The sequence below is a fragment of the Tachyglossus aculeatus genome, chromosome 22 (assembly GCF_015852505.1).
Source record: "Tachyglossus aculeatus isolate mTacAcu1 chromosome 22, mTacAcu1.pri, whole genome shotgun sequence".
NCBI lineage: Eukaryota > Metazoa > Chordata > Mammalia > Monotremata > Tachyglossidae > Tachyglossus > Tachyglossus aculeatus.
Genome location: NC_052087.1, coordinates 42,426,675 through 42,445,152, shown reverse-complemented (window position 1 = coordinate 42,445,152; position 18,478 = coordinate 42,426,675). Strand labels below are relative to the sequence as shown.

The 18,478-nt window shown below is 43.7% G+C and overlaps 1 protein-coding gene across 1 annotated transcript in view; it reads right to left on the bottom strand.

Moving 5' to 3' along the window:
• STK33 (serine/threonine kinase 33) overlaps positions 1-14,784 on the bottom strand; it is a 167,873-nt gene extending 153,089 nt beyond the window's left edge. The window contains exon 1 of the mRNA XM_038764275.1: positions 14,598-14,784. The gene's annotated coding sequence lies outside the window, so the exon portion shown is untranslated. The remainder of the gene's footprint in view (positions 1-14,597) is intronic.
• Between the last annotated feature and the right edge of the window lie 3,694 nt (positions 14,785-18,478).

Here is an 18,478-nt window from a genome sequence, read left to right as displayed (position 1 = left end):
CTGGGGAGAGTGATTCCAGGTTTTCTGGAGGAGGCTAGCGTAGGAAGGACGTCTGGACAACCAGAGCGGGGGTGGCAGTGACTCGGCTACCTCTTCTCTTCTCCTGCTACTGTTGCTGCTCTACTCCAGTTGGGCTTTGGCCAGGCCCACCATCATCAATCATATTTATTGAGCGCTTACTGTGTGGGTGCTGGGGCCTACAAGGTGGAACCCGAAATTCTCAAAGCAAACTGAGCAGAACAGGGAGAGAGGGAAATAAACGGCTGGAGGGGTGGAGAGGGTCGAGATGATGAAGGAGGGCCGAGGAAACGAGGAGAAGCCGTGTTGCCGAGCGGATAGAGTCAGGAGGATCTGGGTTCTAATTCCGTCTCTGCCGCTTGTCTGCTGTGTGATCTTGGGGAAGTGGCTTCACTTCTCTGGGCCTCAGTTACCTCACTGGAAAAGGCGGATTGAAATTGTGAGCCCTACGTGGGACAGGAGCTCACAATTATTATTTACATACTTTCATTTACAGCAGCTCACACTCAAGACCCTAGATGTAATTAATAAGCTCTGTTAGCTTCCCTAGAGATTTCGGCAATCAGATGTTTTACGCATTCCCAGAAAGAAGCATTTGATTCTTTATTGACGCTATTATTATTAAGGAACCTAGAGTCTACTGGGGGGAGACAAGACCTAAAATGAATGACTGATCTAGTAAATATTAAAGGGAAATGTACCTAAGCGTTGTGGGGTTGGGATGAGTGTCAAAGATCTTAAGGAATACACAGCCAAGTGGAGAGCGAGTGGAGAGGGAAGGCCCAACCTGATTAACTGGTATCTACCCCAGTGCTTAGTACAGTGCCTGGCACATAGTAAGCGCTCAACAAATACCACACAAAAATAAGGGGACTCAAGAAGAAGGAAGAAGGGTGGTCCCTTGGCTTCTGGGAAGACTCAGAAGGGAGCCCGGAGAAGGTCAGAAGAGTTGAAGTAGGGTGGGCAGAGGGAGGAGGGGATGGATTTCTGGGCAAACCAGGAAAAACTAACAGGGGACTCCATGAGACAGAGAAGCATACAGAACTTCTTTGGATGGCCAGAAAAGCCAGGAAACTCAAGGAAGTGTCCCTTGGAGGGTGAGGAGAGTGAAAAACTAGGTGCAAAAAGCCTGAGCAGAGACAGAAAACAAAGCTGAATGCCAACTACTAAGTAGAGAAGGAAAGAATTCCCAGGACTTGATAATAATAACTATAGTATTTGTTAAGCACTTACTACGTGCCAAGCACCGTTCTAAGCACTGGGGTAGATACAAGGTAATCAGGTTGTTCCATGTGCGGCTCACAGTCTCAATCTCCATTTTACAGACGAGGTAACTGAGGCACAGAGAAGTCAAGTGACTAGCCCAAGGTCACAAAGCAGACAAGTGGCAAAACCGGGATTAGAAACCACGACCTCCGACTCCCAAGCCTGTGCTGTTGCCACTAGGCCATGCTCCCTGTACATTCTCTTATGCTTTTCACTTTTATAGTTCAAAGGGCAGCTATCGAACTAATCCAAAAACCAAGCGAAAGAGGAAAAAGGTGGAGAAAGGTCAAAAGATTAAGGAAAAGCCTTAACAGAATCTACAGTCTGAAATCATGTATTATTCAACCGTGAACCCAACGTTAACAGTGGTAACAGAACTAATGTGATAAAACTAAAAAAAAAAAAACACCTTTTAAGCTTTGAGCATTACGCTAAATTATAGACGGTAGTCTTTTTACTTTGAGCCGACAACTTTCATTTACAGCAACTCACACTCAAGACCCTAGATGTAATTAATAAGCTCTGTTAGCTTCCCTAGAGATTTCGGCAATCAGATGTTTTACGCATTCCCAGAAAGCAGCATTTGATACAATTAGGTACGGCTTATTAAAAAATATATATCACTTGTGAAACTGAGATAAAGAGCTACTAAAGACATGGCTTATTAATGACTCTTTCAGTGCTGGATGTGATTAATGCAACCGATAAAACTTCCACTCTTGGGTGGCTGAAATTCGGCTACAGTTTCTTGGTTTTTCTACCTTGTGCCCAGATTTTAAGTTGGCACCTGACAAACTGTTCCCTCTCGACAAAGCGTTTTTTAAAAATAGTCTCTTTAAAATGTTATTTAGTCATCTATTTGCAATCATGGGTTACTTATTAAAAACATTAAAATCAACCTATGGCCATCAATCCCGGCAATGTGCAGTCCGGAAAATAAAGCTTTCATTTCTGCAAAAGCTTATGTGGTCTTCTAGACTGTAAGCTTGTTGTGGGCAGTCTACCAACTCTGTTTTATTGTACTCTCCCGATTGCTCAGAACAGTGCTCTGCACAGTAAGCGCTCAATAAATATGACTGATTGATTATGCAATTAATCAATGATATTTACTGAGTGCTTACTGTATAGAGAGTACAATACAATATAATAGAGTTGGTAGACTCAGTCCCTGCCCACAGAGAAGCGTGGCTCAGTGGAAAGAGCCCGGGCTTTGGAGTCAGAGGTCAAGGGTTCGAATCCCGACTCCGCCAATTGTCAGCTGTGTGACTTTGGCCAAGTCACTTAACTTCTCTGTGCCTCAGTTGCCTCATCTGGAAAATGGGGATTAAGACTGTGAGCCCCCCTGGGACAACCTGGTCACCATGTAACCTCCCCAGCGCTTAGAACAGTGCTTTGTACATAATAAGCGCTTAATAAGTGTCATCACTATTATTATTAAGGAACCTAGAGTCTAGTGGGGGGAGACAAGACCTAAAATGAATGACTGATCTAGTAAATATTACAGGGAAATGTACCTAAGCATTGCAGGGTTGGGATGAGTGTCAAAGAGCTTTTAGACTGTGAGCCCACTGTTGGGTAGGGACTGTCTCTATATGTTGCCAATTTGTACTTCCCAAGCGCTTAGTACAGTGCTCTGCACATAGTAAGCGCTCAATAAATACGATTGATGAAAGAGCTTAAGGAATACACAGCCAAGTGGAGAGCGAGTGGAGAGGGAAGGGCAAATAGGGAAGATGAGAGTGGTAAATTTATCCCATTTTAGTACACTTAAACCTCAAACTGAACTCCCAAGTACTGGACAATGAGTTGCACATGGCACTGTAACATCAGCCTCCTTGCTGACCTCCCAGCCTTCTGTCTCTCCCCACTCCAGTCCATACTTCACTCTGTTGCTTGGATCATTCTTCTACAAAAATGTTTGGGACTTGTCACCCTGCTCCTCAAAAAACTCCAGTGGCGGCCCGTCCACCTCCGCGTGAAATAAAAACTCCTCACCATTGGCTTTAAAGCAGTCCATCACCTTGCCCCCACCTTGCTTTGCACATAGTAAGCGCTTAATAAATGCCATTATTATTATTAATTCCCATTTGAAAGATGAGGCAACTGAGGCCCAGAGAAGTGAAGTGACTTCCCCAAGGTCACACAGCAGATAAGTGGCAGAGACAGCCGGCGCACTTCTTCGCTCCTCTAATGCGAACTTTCTTATTGTGTCTCTATCTCGCCTGTCTCGCCATCGACACCTTGCCCCCCTCCTGCCTCTGGCCTGGAATGTCCTCCCTCCTCAAATTCGACAGACAACTACTATCCTTGTCTTCAAAGCCTTACTGAAGGCCCATCTCCTCCAAGAGGCCTTCCCAGACTAAGCCCCCCTTTCCTCTTCTCCCACTCCCTTCTGCGTCACCCTGACATCCTCCCTTTGTTCTTCCCTCCTCCCAGCCCCACAGCACTTATGTACAGATCTGTCATTTATTTATTTCTATTTCCCAGCCCCACAGCACTTATGTACAGATCTGTCATTTATTTATTTCTATTCACATCTGTCACCCCACCTCTAGACTGCAAGCTCGTTGTGGGCAGGGAATGTATCTGTTTATTGTTGTTTTGTACTCTTCCAAGCACTTAGTACAGTGCTGAGCACACAGTAAGTGCTCAATAAATATGATTGAATTAACTGAATTAATTAATTAATTATACCCTGGGCACAAGGCAAAGCTTGGTGCTATAGGCAGAGACTGTGTCTATCAACTCTGTTATACTGTTACACTGTACTCACCCAAGCACTTTGTACAGTGCTCTGCACATAGTAAGTGCTCAATAAATTCAATTGATGACATCACACATCATCATCATCATCAATCGTATTTATTGAGCGCTTACTATGTGCAGAGCACTGTACTCAGCGCTTGGGAAGTACAAATTAGCAATATATAGAGACAGTCCCTACCCAACAGTGGGCTCACAGTCTAAAAGGGGAGACAGAGAACAAAACCAAACATACTAACAAAATAAAATAAATAGAATAGACATGTACAAGTAAAATAAATAAATAAATAGAGTAATAAATATGTACAAACATATATACATATATACAGGTGTAAATGTACACATGACATTTAGGGCAAGGATGGGTGAGTCTGCTCAAACCTAGGGCACATTATAATAATAAGAAGAAGAAGAAGAAGAAGAAGAAGAAAATCAATCAATCAATCAATCGTATTTATTGAGCGCTTACTATGTGCAGAGCACTGTACTAAGCGCTTGGGAAGTACAAATTGGCAACACATAGAGACAGTCCCTACCCAACAGTGGGCTCACAGTCTAAAAGGGGGAGACAGAGAACAGAACCAAACATACCAACAAAATAAAATAAATAGAATAGAAATGTACAAGTAAAATAAATAAATAAATAAATAGAGTAATAAATATGTACAACCATATATACATATATACAGGTGCTGTGGGGAAGGGAAGGAGGTAAGATGGGGGGATGGAGAGGGGGACGAGGGGGAGAGGAAAGAAGGGGCTCAGTCTGGGAAGGCCTCCTGGAGGAGGTGAGCTCTCAGCAGGGCTGAGAAAAGAAGTTATGAAAAGTAAAGTAATTATGGTATTTGTTAAGCACTTACTATGTGCCAGGCACTGTACTAAGTGCTGGGGTGAACACAAGCTAATCAGGCTGGACACAGTCCCTGTACCACATAGGGCTCACAGTCTTAGAGACTCAGCGTGGCTCAATGGAAAGAGCCCGGGCTTTGGAGTCAGAGGTCGTGTGTTCAAATCCCGGCTCCGCCACTTGTCAGCTGTGTGACTTTGGGCAAGTCACTTAACTTCTCTGGACCTCATCTGTAAAATGGGGATTAAGACTGTGAGCCCCCTGTGGGACAAAATGATCACCTTGTAACCTCCCCGGTGCTTAGAACAGCGCTTTACACATAGTAAGCGCTTAATAAATGCCATTATTATTATTAATTCCCATTTGAAAGATGGGGCAACTGAGGCCCAGAGAAGTGAAGTGACTTCCCCAAGGTCACATAACAGATAAGTGGCAGAGCCAGAATTAGAACCCAGGACCTTGTGACTCGCTCTGGGAGGGAGCCCTGGACCTCCATCCACCCTGGCTGCGGAGCTGCGGTGTTCCCCTCCCGGGTCTCTGGGAATCCACAGGTGCCGCTTACGGGTCACAGACCTCAGCGGCAGGAGCCGAGGCAGACTGAGGCTGGACACTCCAAATACCACTACCGGGAATCAAGGCATCTCATTCATTCATTCAGTTGTATTTATTGAGCGCTTACTTGTGTGCAAAGCACTGAACTAAGCACTTCGGAAGTACAAAGTGCTTGGGAAGTACATGTTTTGTTTTGTTGTCCGTCTCCCCCTTCTAGACTGTGAGCCCGTTATTCGGTAGGGACCGTCTCTATATGTTGCCAACTTGTACAGCGTGGCTCAGTGGAAAGAGCCCAGGTCATGGGTTCAAATCCCAGCCCCGCCAATTGTCAGCTGTGTGACTTTGGGCAAGTCACTTAACTTCTCTGGGCCTCAGTTCCCTCATCTGTAAAATGGGGATGAAGACTGTGAGCCCCCCGTGGGACTACCTGATCACCTTGTAACCTCCCCAGCGCTTAGAACAGTGCTTTGCACATAGTAAGCGCTTCATAAATGCCATCATTATTATTATTATTGTACTTCCCAAGAGTTTAGTACAGTTCTCTGCGCACAGTAAGCGCTCAATAAATATGATTGAATGAATGAATGAATGCCACAGTCACAGCAGCCCAAGGATAGACTGGCTGAAAAACCCTACAGTCTGCTATTAATAATAATAATAATAATAATAGCAGCGTGAGAAGCACATGGATCAGTGGAAAGAGCCCGGGCTTTGGAGTCATTCATTCATGCAATCAATCATTTATTGAGCACTTACTGTGTGCAAAGCACTGTACTAAGCGCTTGGGAAGTACAAGTTGGCAACATCTAGAGACGGTCCCTACCCAACAGCGGGCTCACAGTCTAGAGGTCATGGGTTCAAATCCCATCTCCACCAGTTGTCAGCTGTGTGACTTTGGGCATGTCACTTAACTTCTCTGGGCCTCAGTTCCCTCATCTGTAAAATGGGGATGAAGACTGTGAACCCTCCGTGGACAACCTGATCACCTTGTAACCTCCCCAGTGCTTAGAACAGTTCTTTGCACATAGTAAGCGCTTAATAAATGCCATTATTATTATTATTAATAATAATAATAATAATGGTATTTGTTAAGCACTTACTATGTACCAAGCCCTGTACTAAGCACAGGTTGGATACAAGCAAATCGGGTTGTACACAAGAGGGGCTCACAGTCTTACTCCTCGTTTTTCAGATGTAGTAACTGTGGCCCAGACAAGTGAAGTGACTTGCCCAAGGCCACACACTGTTCAAGTGGCGGAGCCGGGATTAGAACCCAGGACCTTCGACTCCCAGGCCAGTGCTCTAGCCACTTTGCCCTGCCCTGCTTCCTCATGCCATTCTATTAAAACCCAAGGATGGTCACCCTCGTGATAATTTATCAATGTTACATTTTTACCTAGCAGGTAGATAGCATTTTTGCACTACTTCAAACCTTTCATTCATTCATTCAATCGTATTTATTGAGCGCTTATTGTGTGCAGAGCACTGTACTAAGTGCTTGGAAAGCACAATTCAGCAATAGAGACAATCCCTGCCCACAATGGGCTTACAGTCCAGAAGGGGGGAGACAGACACCCAAACAAGGAAACAGGTATCAATATATATAAACAGAATTATAGCTATAAACACATCTAAACAAGTAGACAGGCATCAATATAAATAAATAGAATCATAGATATGTCCATGATAATAATAATGATGGCATTTTATTAAGCACTTACTGTGCGCAAGGCACTGCTCTAAGCGCTGGGGAGGTTACAAGGTGATCAGGTTGTCCCACGGGGGGCTCACAGCCTTCATCCCCATTTTACAGATGAGATAACTGAGGCCCAGAGAAGTTAAGTGATTTACCCGCAGTCACACAGCTGACAAGTGGCGGAGCCGGAATTTGAACCCATGACCTCTGACTCCAAAGCCCGGGCTCTTTCCACTGAGCCACGCTGTTCACGTAGTAAGCGCTTAACAAATAAGGGATGAAGACTTATTTATTGAGCGCTTACTGCGTGCAGAGCACTGTACTAAGCACTTGGAAAGTACAATCAATCAATCCTATTTATTGAGCGCTTACTGTGGGCAGAGCACTGTACTAAGCACTTGGGAAGTACAATCAATCAATCGTATTTATTGAGCGCTTACTGTGTGCAGAGCACTGTACTAAGCACTTGGGAAGTACAATCAATCAATCGTATTTATTGAGCGCTTACTGTGTGCAAAGCACCGTACTAAGCACTTGGGAAGTACAAGTTGGCAACATGTAGAGACGGTCCCTACCCAACAGTGGGCTCACAGTCTAGCACCACAGAAGCAAAGATTGGGTAATATATGACAAAATCCCAAGAGGAGTTGTAGCTCTAAACATACTCTAACCATCACTACAATTTAAAGTTTAAATACACTTGTCATAGTACTGGACCTTAAAGTTTAAGTACAATTATAATACTGGACCGCAAAATGTCCCTGAATGATCATAAATAAAAGAGGGCTCAGTGATTAAGACAAAACGCCAAAGTACCAGGGATGCTGTAAACATCCATCACGGAAAGGTTGATGAGATCTTCGTAAATCAATCAATCAATCGTATTTATTGAGCGCTGACTGTGTGCAGAGCACTGTACTAAGCGCTTGGGAAGTACAAGTTGGCAACTTATAGAGACGGTCCCTACCCAACAGTGGGCTCACAGTCTAAAAGGGGGAGACAGAGAACAAAACCAAACATACTATGAGGGGGTGTTATTTATGTTCAGAGTAACAAGGACAGAGAAAAGCACCTCGGTGTCATCAGCGGCAGGGAAACAAACTAAAAAGCAGTGTTGCCTGGTGGATAGAGGAAAGGCCCGGGAGTCAGAAGGACCTGGGTTCTAATCCCAACTCCGCCACGCGTCTGCTGTGTTTCCTTGGGCAAGACACTACAGTTATCTACAGTACACTACAGTTCTATATATATATATATATATATATATTATATATATATATTTATATATATAAATAAATAGAGTAATAAATATGTACAAATTAGTATATTAGTAAGTTAGTAATTAGTAAATTAGTATAAAGCGTACTGGATCACGGTATTTATGGATCCATTCATTTTCTTCATATTGCAGAAAGCATTTCTCCTTGTTTTGTTTCTTAAGTAATACTGTGCCATTTTCCCAATAAGATTTAAAATGCCAAGTCAATGGGTATAGTAAATATGTTTGTACATATTTATTACTCTATTTATTTATTTTACTTGTACATATCTATTCTATTTATTTTATTTTGTTAGTATGTTTGGTTTTGTTCTCTGTCTCCCCCTTTTAGACTGTGAGCCCACTGTTGGGTAGGGACTGTCTCTATATGTTGCAAACTTGTACTTCCCAATCGCTTGGTACAGTGCTCTGCACACAGTAAGCGCTCAAAAAATACGATTGATGATGATGATATGTTGCCAACTTGTACTTCCCAAGCGCTTGGTACAGTGCTCTGCACACAGTAAGCGCTCAATAAATACGAATGATGATGATGATATGTTGCCAACTTGTACTTCCCAAGCGCTTGGTACAGTGCTCTGCACACAGTACGTGCTCAATAAATACGATTGATTGACTGATTGATTATCTCATCTGAAAATGGGAATTAAGACTGTGAGCCCCGTGTGCGCCATGGACTGTGTCCAACCTGATTACGTCTTAAAATGATAATAATAATAATAATGATAATGGCATTTGTTAAGCGCTTACTATGTGCAAAGCACTGTTCTAAGCACTGGGGAGGTTACAATGATGATGATGATATTATTTGTTAAGCGCTTCCTATGTGCCAAGCACTGTTCTAACTGCTGGGGTAGATACAAGCTAATCAGGTTGTCCCACGTGGGGCTCACAGTCTTAATCCCCATTTTACAGCTGAGGTCACTGAGGCACAGAGAAGTGAAGTGGCTTGCCTAAAGTCACACAGCTGATAAATGGCAGAGCTGGGATTAGAACCCACGACCTTTGACATCCAAGCCCGTGCTCTTCCCAATAAGCTACGCTGCTTCAGTCTTCATCCCCATTTTACAGGTGAGGCAACTGAGGCCCAGAGAAGTGAAGTGACTTGCCCAAAGTCACACAGCTGACAATTGGCGGAGCCGGGATTTGAACCCCTGACCTCTGACTCCAGAGCCCGGGCTCTTTCCACTGAGCCATGCTGCTTCTCTTCTCCACCCCAGTGCCTGGCATATAATAAACACTTAACAAATACCATAAAAAAAAGATTGAAAGGCTAATCACTCATAATTTGTATTAAATCTGTCATTTATTAATACATGAGTCATATTGCCTTTGGGTAGTTAGTAACTAATCCTTCCAAGTGTGGCACACTTAGGGTTTAACTTAACTAAAATAGGAAAACCTTACAACAAAGCAGGTGCATTAAAATGAGCTTCAACCAGCTAATTTAGTATTCATTCAATTTAGTCAATCATATATTTGAGCACTTACTGTTTGCAGAGCACTGTACTAAGCGCTTGGAAAGTACAATTCAGCAACATATAGAGACAGTCCCTGCCCAACACAGGCTTAAAGTCTAGAAGACTGTACACTGATTCTCTTCCAGTTTCTCCTACGTCTTTTTTGGAATAGCATCGCATTGTGTTTATTTCTATTTATTCTGATGACTTGACACCTGTCCACATGTTTTGTCTTGTTGTCTGTCTCCCCCTTCTAGACTGTGAGCCCGTTGTTGGGTAGGGACCGTCTCTATAGGTTGCTAACTTGTACTTCCCAAGCGCTTAGTACAGTGCTCTGCACACAGTAAGTGCTCAATAAATACGATTGAATGAATGAATGAACCTGTGCCTGACCGGATTACCTTGTAATAATAATAATAATAACATTTATTAAGCACTTACTATGTGCAAAACACAGTTCCTTATCTACCCTAGTGTTTAGTTCAGTGTTTGGCACATAATAAGCCCTTTACAAATACCACAATTATTACTATTAGACTTGTGGAAACAAAAGCATGAAAAGTTTTAACTTTCAACCACCAACGGCATGACATAATAGACCAAAAGAAGCTATTTCTTTAAGCAAGTCTCCAATTCCAGAATGAGATAAAATACGTGGGCCCAACATTATAGATAGTGGTAAGCCATCAGTGTGTCAAATTCCGGAGTTTAATTTATGCTAATAGTATAAAGCGTACTGGATCACGGTATTTATGGATCCATTCATTTTCTTCATATTGCAGAAAGCATTTCTCCTTGTTTTCTTCATATTGCAGAAAGCATTTCTCCTTGCTTTGTTTCTTAAGTAATACTGTGCCATTTTCCCAATAAGATTTAAAATGCCAAGTCAATGGGTATAGTAAAGATAATTACTATAGTCCATTATGGATAAGAATGACACACTCTTTAATTATATTAGTCTATTGCCCCTCATCTTATAAACCTTCCTGACATGAAATGGTTTTAGGTCGATAAAACATAGGGATTTGAGACATAATTAGTTTCTTATTCATCCTAATGCTTATTACAGTTAATAAATTAATGGAGGAAGGATGTACTAATCCAGTTTAATAAGAGGTTGAAAATTTTTCACTTTCTAAAGCCTCCTGAGTGTACATCTACATGACTAAATCACGCCACCAAAGACGTCTGATGAAGATCAGAAAGCCATACCTGCAGACACGGTTGGGAAAAAGTTTATTTTTAAAACTGCAATGTCGGTTAAATCACATCCAACGCACACATCTTGTTCAACACCCATGGTTTTAAATACTTTCTTATAAGCTGAACCATCAAATGCCTTAGAATCACAGTGCGGTACAAAACAAATGTCAAAAAGTGATAATCCCACACTCCCCAGAGAAAATGCAAAGATATAACCCAAATTAGAAAGATGCAACTAGCTGAGTAGAAGATGCAACTAACATAAATCGTGAAATGAAACAAAAAAGATTCTTCAATTATAGTAGGCAAAAAAGACATTTATTTATTTCTTTATTTATTTATTTTACTTGTACATTTCTATCCTATTTATTTTATTTTGTTGGTATGTTTGGTTTTGTACTCTGTCTCCCCCTTTTAGACTGTGAGCCCACTGTTGGGTAGGGACTGTCTCTATGTGTTGCCAATTTGTACTTCCCAAGCGCTTAGTACAGTGCTCTGCACATAGTAAGCGCTCAATAAATACGATTGATTGATTGATTGATTGATTGATTCAAACAAAATGTCCCCCACCCAGCAGACAAAATAGAAAGGATACTAACGGATGAATGTGGAGAGGGGAAAGCCTGTCATATTTTTTCACTCCTCTCTTTACTAAAAAAAATCAAATGTGAAAAGTTTTCTGAGCCGAGTCCTATTTTCCATGATAAGTTGGACAAGTGAACTAAAACAGGAGTAGAAACTGTTAAAAAATACCAGAATGTACTTAAATCAGCCAAGCTTAATGATTTACACCCTAGGGAACTTAAGAAATCGGGGGTGGATTTATAAAGCCCCTGTTATTTTTTGCTAACTCAGGGAGTATAGAAATCTTTGCGGATTGGAAAGGGACCAATACAGTTCCATCTTCCAAAACGGAAGGAGAAAAACCACGGTACTCATGGCCCCGTCAGTTTAACATTAATAACTGGAAAGATAGTGGAGTAAACTATCAATCACTTCGCAACCACCGGGAACATTAGAACCTGGGACACAACCAGGATGGCTTGTTGAAAAGTCAATCTCATCACGCGGATTTAATCTCTTTCTATAGTGGTTTGACAGCCAACACAGACAAGCGGGACGCACTGCATGAAACCTAGCTAAAAGGTAGTAAGGCTTTAAAATCTGCCCCTTATTCACAAACCGGCAAAATATTCCCCGCACCTAACTCTTGGCCAAGCAAAGCTCGCTCATGGTCAGCCCCAGAGGGTGGTCATCAATAGATCAGGAACAATTTGGGATAATGTATTAAGTGAGACGCAACGTGGCTCAGTGGAAAGAGCCGGGGCTTTGGAGTCAGAGGTCATGGGTTCTAATCCCGGCTCTGCCAATTGTCAGCTGGGTGACTTTGGGCAAGTCACTTCACTTCTCTGGGCCTCAGTTACCTCCTCTGGAAAATGGGGATTAAGATTGTGAGCCTCCCGTGGGGCAACCTGATCACCTTGTTACCTCCCCAGCGCTTAGAACAGTGTTTTGCACATAGTATGTGCTTAATAAATGCCATTATTATTATTAAGTGGCATCCCACAGGGATTGGTCCTGGTCTCCCCGTCCTCCCCCTCTCCATCCCTCCCGCCTTACCTCCTTCCCCTCCCCACAGCACCTGTAAATATGTATATACGTTTGTATGTATTTCTCTACTTATTTATTTATTTTATTTGTACATATTTATTCTATTTATTTTATTTTGTTAATATGTTTTGTTTTGTTCTCCGTCTCCCCCTTCTAGACTGTGAGCCCACTGTTGGGTAGGGACCGTCTCTATACGTTGCCACCTTGTACTTCCCAAGCGCTTAGTACAGTGCTCTGCACACAGTAAGCGCTCAATAAATGCGATTGAATGAATGAATGAATGAAAGGATAAAGGGACTCAAGACCTGAATTGCAGATATAATCCTAAATTGGGTGGCGGGCATAAATTCCTTTATAATTGTACTTACTAAGCATTTTCTACGGGATACACTCATTCAATCGTATTTATTGAGCGCTTACAGCATGGGCCTGAGAGTCAGACAGTCATGGGTTCTAAACCCGGCTCCACTACTTGTCTGCTGTGTGACCTGGGGCAAGTCACTTAACTTCTCTGGGCCTGAGTTACCTCATCTGTAAAATGGGGATTGAGACTGTGAGCCCCCCGTGGGACAACCTGATCACCTTGTAACCTCCCCGGCGCTTAGAACCGTGCTTTGCACATAGTAAGCGCTTAATAAATACCATCATCATTATTATTATTCTATGTATCTATTTCGATGGTATTGACATTTGTCCGGTTGTTTTGTCTGGCTCCCCGCTTCTAGACTGTGAAGCCGTTGTTGGGTAGGGATTGTCTCTGTTGCCGGACCGTACTTTCCAAGCGCTCAGTGCAGTGCTCGGCACACAGTAAGCGCTCAATAAATACGATGGATTGTGGCTCAGTGGAAAGAGCCCGGGCTTTGGAGTCCGAGGTCATGGGTTCAAATCCCGGCTCCACCACTTGTCGGCTGGGTGACTTCGGGCAAGTCACTTAACTTCTCTGGGCCTCAGTTGAATGGGGATGAAGACTGTGAGCCCCCCTGTGGGACAACCTGCTCACCTTGTAACCTCCCCAGCATTTAGAACAGTGCTTTGCACATAGTAAGCGCTTAATAAATACCATTATTATTATTATTATTTCTATTTATCTATTTTGATGGCATTGACATTTGTCCGGTTGTTTTGTTGTCTGGCTCCCCCCTTCTAGACTGTTAAGGCGTTGTTGGGTAGGGATTGTCTCTGTTGCCGGACTGTACTTTCCAAGCGCTCAGTGCAGTGCTCGGCACACGGTAAGCGCTCAATAAATACGATGGACTGTGGCTCAGTGGAAAGAGCCCGGGCTTTGGAGTCAGAGCTCATGGGTTCAAATCCCGGCTCCACCACTTGTCGGCTGGGTGACTTTGGGCAAGTCACTTCACTGGGCCTCAGTTGCCTCATCTGTAAAATGGGGATTGAGACTGTGATCACCTTGTAACCTCCCCAGCGCTTAGAACATCATCATCATCATCAATCGTATTTATTGAGCGCGTACTATGTGCAGAGCACTGTACTAGGCGCTTGGGAAGGACAAATTGGCAACATATAGAGACAGTCCCTACCCAACAGTGGGCTCACAGTCTAAAAGAACAGTGTTTTGTACATAGTAAGCGCTTAATAAATGTTATTATTATCATTATTATTATTATTATTATTATTATTGTTTAGGGCCCCCGCCCGAGTAAGGCTCACAGCCTAAAAGAACAGTGTTTTGTACATAGTAAGCGCTTAATAAATGTTGTTATTATTATTATTATTATTATTATTATTTAGGGCCCCCGTCCGAGTAAGGATCCCAAGGCGACGGGGAAGGGCGGGCCCGCGTTGCCATGGAAACCGTCTCGGCCGGCAAGGGGGGGTCCCGCGGCGCCCCCTGGCGGCGGCCGGCGGGGAGGCCCCGGGGAGGGGGGAAAAAAAAAAATCACTCACCGCAGGCAGACAGGCAGGTCTGAGCCGAGCGGCAGCAAGGGGGCGCCGGCGAGCGGACTCGCGCCTCGGGAACCGTCGCCGCCCCCTCCCCCCCCTCCCTCAAAGCCGGAAGGACGGGGGCCTCCGCGGGACAAACTTGGTCACCGCGCGGAGCGGGAAGGGATGGGGGGAGGGGAGGGGAGGGTTGGCCAGGAGGGAAGGGGAGGGAAAGGTTGGGCCGGGGGCGAAAGGCAAGCCGGGAAAAACTGGGGCCCCGAGGCGCCCCCTCTTGCCCTCCCCCCCTCCGCCTCTTCCGGCCCCCCCGCCCCGCGCGCGCGTTCCCAGCGGCCTTTGCGCCGGACAGTGGCCAACCTGGCCAGCCCGGGCCCTGCTCACTGGGCCTTACCAACCTCAGTCCCTCAGAATGATTGGGCGCATTTATTGAGCACTTACTCTGTGCACAGCACTGTATTAAGCGCTTGGGAAGTGCAATTAGGCAACAGATATTGCCATTCCCTACCCAACAACGGGCTCTCAGTCTAGAAGACTTCGCCCCTGCCCTGAGAGGAATGCATTCATTCATTCCATTCTGTTTAGTCATTCATTCATTCCATTCTTTTTAGTCATTCTTTCAATCAATCAATCGTATTTATTGAGCACTTACTGTGTGCACAGCACTGTACTAAGCGCTTGGGAAGCACAATTTGGCCACAGTTAGAGACATTCCCTACCCAACAACGGGCTCACAGTCTAGAAGACTTCGCCCCTGCCCTGAGGAATGCATTCCTTCATTCCATTCTTTTTAGTCATTCATTCATTCCATTCCTTTTAGTCATTCTTTCAATTAATCGTATTTATTGAGCGCTTACTGTGTGCAGAGCACTGTACTAAGCGCTTGGGAAGCACAATTCGGCCACAGGGACATTCCCTACCCAACAACGGGCTCTCAGTCTAGAAGACTTCGCCCCTGCCCTGAGAGGAATGCATTCATTCATTCCATTCTGTTTAGTCATTCATTCATTCCATTCTTTTTAGTCATTCTTTCAATCAATCAATCAATCGTATTTATTGAGCGCTTACTGTGTGCAGAGCACTGTACTAAGCGCTTGGGAAGCGCAATTCGGCCACAGTTAGAGACCTTCCCTACCCAACAACGGGCTCACAGTCTAGAAGACTTCGCCCCTGCCCTGACAGGAATGCATTCATTCATTCCATTCTTTTTAGTCATTCATTCATTCCATTCTTTTTAGTCATTCTTTCAGTCAATCAATCATATTTATTGAGCGCTTACTGTGTGCAGAGCACTGTACTAAGCGCTTGGGAAGCACAATTCGGCCACACAGAGACATTCCCTACCCAACAACAGGCTCACAGTCTAGAAGACTTCGCCCCTGCCCTGAGAGGAATGCATTCATTCTTTCCATTCTTTTTAATCATTCATTCAATCGTATCAGTACTGTGTGCAGAGCACTGTACTAAGCGCTTGGGAAGCACAATTCGGCCACACACAGAGACATTCCCTACCCAACAACAGGCTCACAGTCTAGAAGACTTCACCCCTGCCCTGAGAGGAATGCATTCATTCTTTCCATTCTTTTTAGTCATTCATTCAATCGTGTTAGTACTGTGAGCAGAGCACTGTACTAAGCGCTTGGGAAGCGCAATTCGGCCACACATAGAGACATTCCCTACCCAACAACGGGCTCACAGTCTAGAAGACATTGCCCCTGCCCTGAGAGGAATGCATTCATTCTTTCCATTCTTTTTAGTCATTCAATCGTATTTTAGTCATTCATTCAATCGTATTAGTACTGTGTGCAGAGCACTGTGCTAAGCGCTTGGGAAGCACAATTCGACCACAGATAGAGACATTCCCTACCCAACAACGGGCTCACAGTCTAGAAGACTTCGCCCCTGCCCTGAGAGGAATGCATTCATTCATTCCATTTAGTCATTCAGTAGTATTTTAGTCATTCATTCATTCCTTTCTTTTTAGTCATTCATTCATTCCATCCATCCCTTTTAGTCATTCATTAATTCCATTCTTTTTTGTCATTCATTCAATCGTATTAGTACTGTGTGCAGGGCACTGTACTAAGCATTTGGGAAGCACAATTCGGCCACACATAGAGACCTTCCCTACCCAACAATGGGCTCACAGTCTAGAAGACTTCGCCCCTGCCCTGAGAGGAATGCATTCATTCATTCCATTCTTTTTAGTCATTCATTCATTCCATTCTTTTTAGTCATTCTTTCAATCGTATTAGTACTGCATGCAGAGCACTGTACTAAGCGCTTGGGAAGTGCAATTAGGCCACAAATAGAGACATTCCCTACCCAACAACAGGTTCACAGTCTAGAAGACTTTGCCCCTGCCCTGAGAGGAATGCATTCATTCATTCCATTCTGTTTAGTCATTCATTCATTCATTCCATTCTTTTTAGTCATGCATTCAATCATTCATTCATTCATTCAATCGTATTTATTAAGTGCTTACTGTGTGCAGAGCACTGTACTAAGCGCTTGGGAAGTACAAGTTGGCAACATATAGAGACGGTTCCTACCCAACAGTGGGCTCACAGTCTAGAAGGGGGAGACAGACAACAAAACAAAACATGTCAACAAAATAAAATAAATAGAATAAATATGTACAAGTAAAATTAATAAATTGCGTAATAAATACGTACAAATATATACATATATACAGGTGCTGTGGGGAGGGGAAGGAGGTAAGGCAGGGGGACGGGGAGGGGGAGAAGGGGGAAAGGAAGATAGGGGCTCAGTGTGGGAAGGCCTCCTGGAGGAGGTGAGCTCTCAGTAGGGCTTTGAATCGTATTCAATTGTATTAGTACTGTGTTTCTATTTGTTCTGACAATTTTGACACCTGTCTTCATGTTTTGTTTTGTTGTCCGTCTCCCCGTTCTGGACTTTGAGGCTGTTGTTGGGTAGGGACCGTCTCTATATGTTGCCAACTTGCACTTCCCAAGCGCTTAGTACTGAGCTCTGCACACAGTAAGCGCTCGATAAATACGACTGAATGAATGAATAAGCACTTGGAAAGTACAATTCCCTACCCGACAACGGGCTCGCAGTCTAGAAACGGGCTCACAGTCCAGAACAGGGATTACAGTCTAGAAGACTTGGCCCCTGTCCTGGAAGGAATTCATTCATTCCTTTATTCCATTCTTTTTATTCATTCATTCATTTAATCGTATTAGTACTATGTGCAGAGTACTGTATTAAGGACTTGGAAAATACAATTTGGCAACAGAGAGAGACATTCCCTCAACAACAGGCTCACAGTCTAGAAGGGGGACCACAGTCTAGAAGACTTCACCCCTGCCCTGAGAGGAAAAAGGATCCTGAAAATCTTTTCTCTGTTTCCCCAGAGGATCAAACAGTGGAAAATTGGCTTCAGTGAATAGGAAATGGGCTTAAATGAAAGCAGGAGAGATCTTGTCCAGACATAAATGATTGGCTCTTGGCTGATAAAACACTAAAATGGGCTATGGGGAGGATTAATTAATAAGAGAAGCAGCATGGCTCAGTGGAAAAAGCATGGGCTTGGGAGTCAGAGGTCATGGGTTCAAATCCCAGCTCTGCCACTTGCCTGCTGTGTGACTTTGGGCAAGTCACTTAACTTCTCTGTGCCTCAGTTACCTCATCTGTAAAATGGGGATTAAGACTGTGAGCCCCACATGGGACAACCTGATCACTTTGTATCCTCCCCAGCACTTAGAACAGTGCTTTGCACATAGTAAGTGCTTAACAAATACCAAAATTATTATTATTAATTCATATTAATGATATGATATAGTAATTCAGTATTAATAATAATTCATAATTGTGGTTTTTTATATGTTTAATGTGTGCTAAGCACTGTAATAAGTGATAGGCACTAT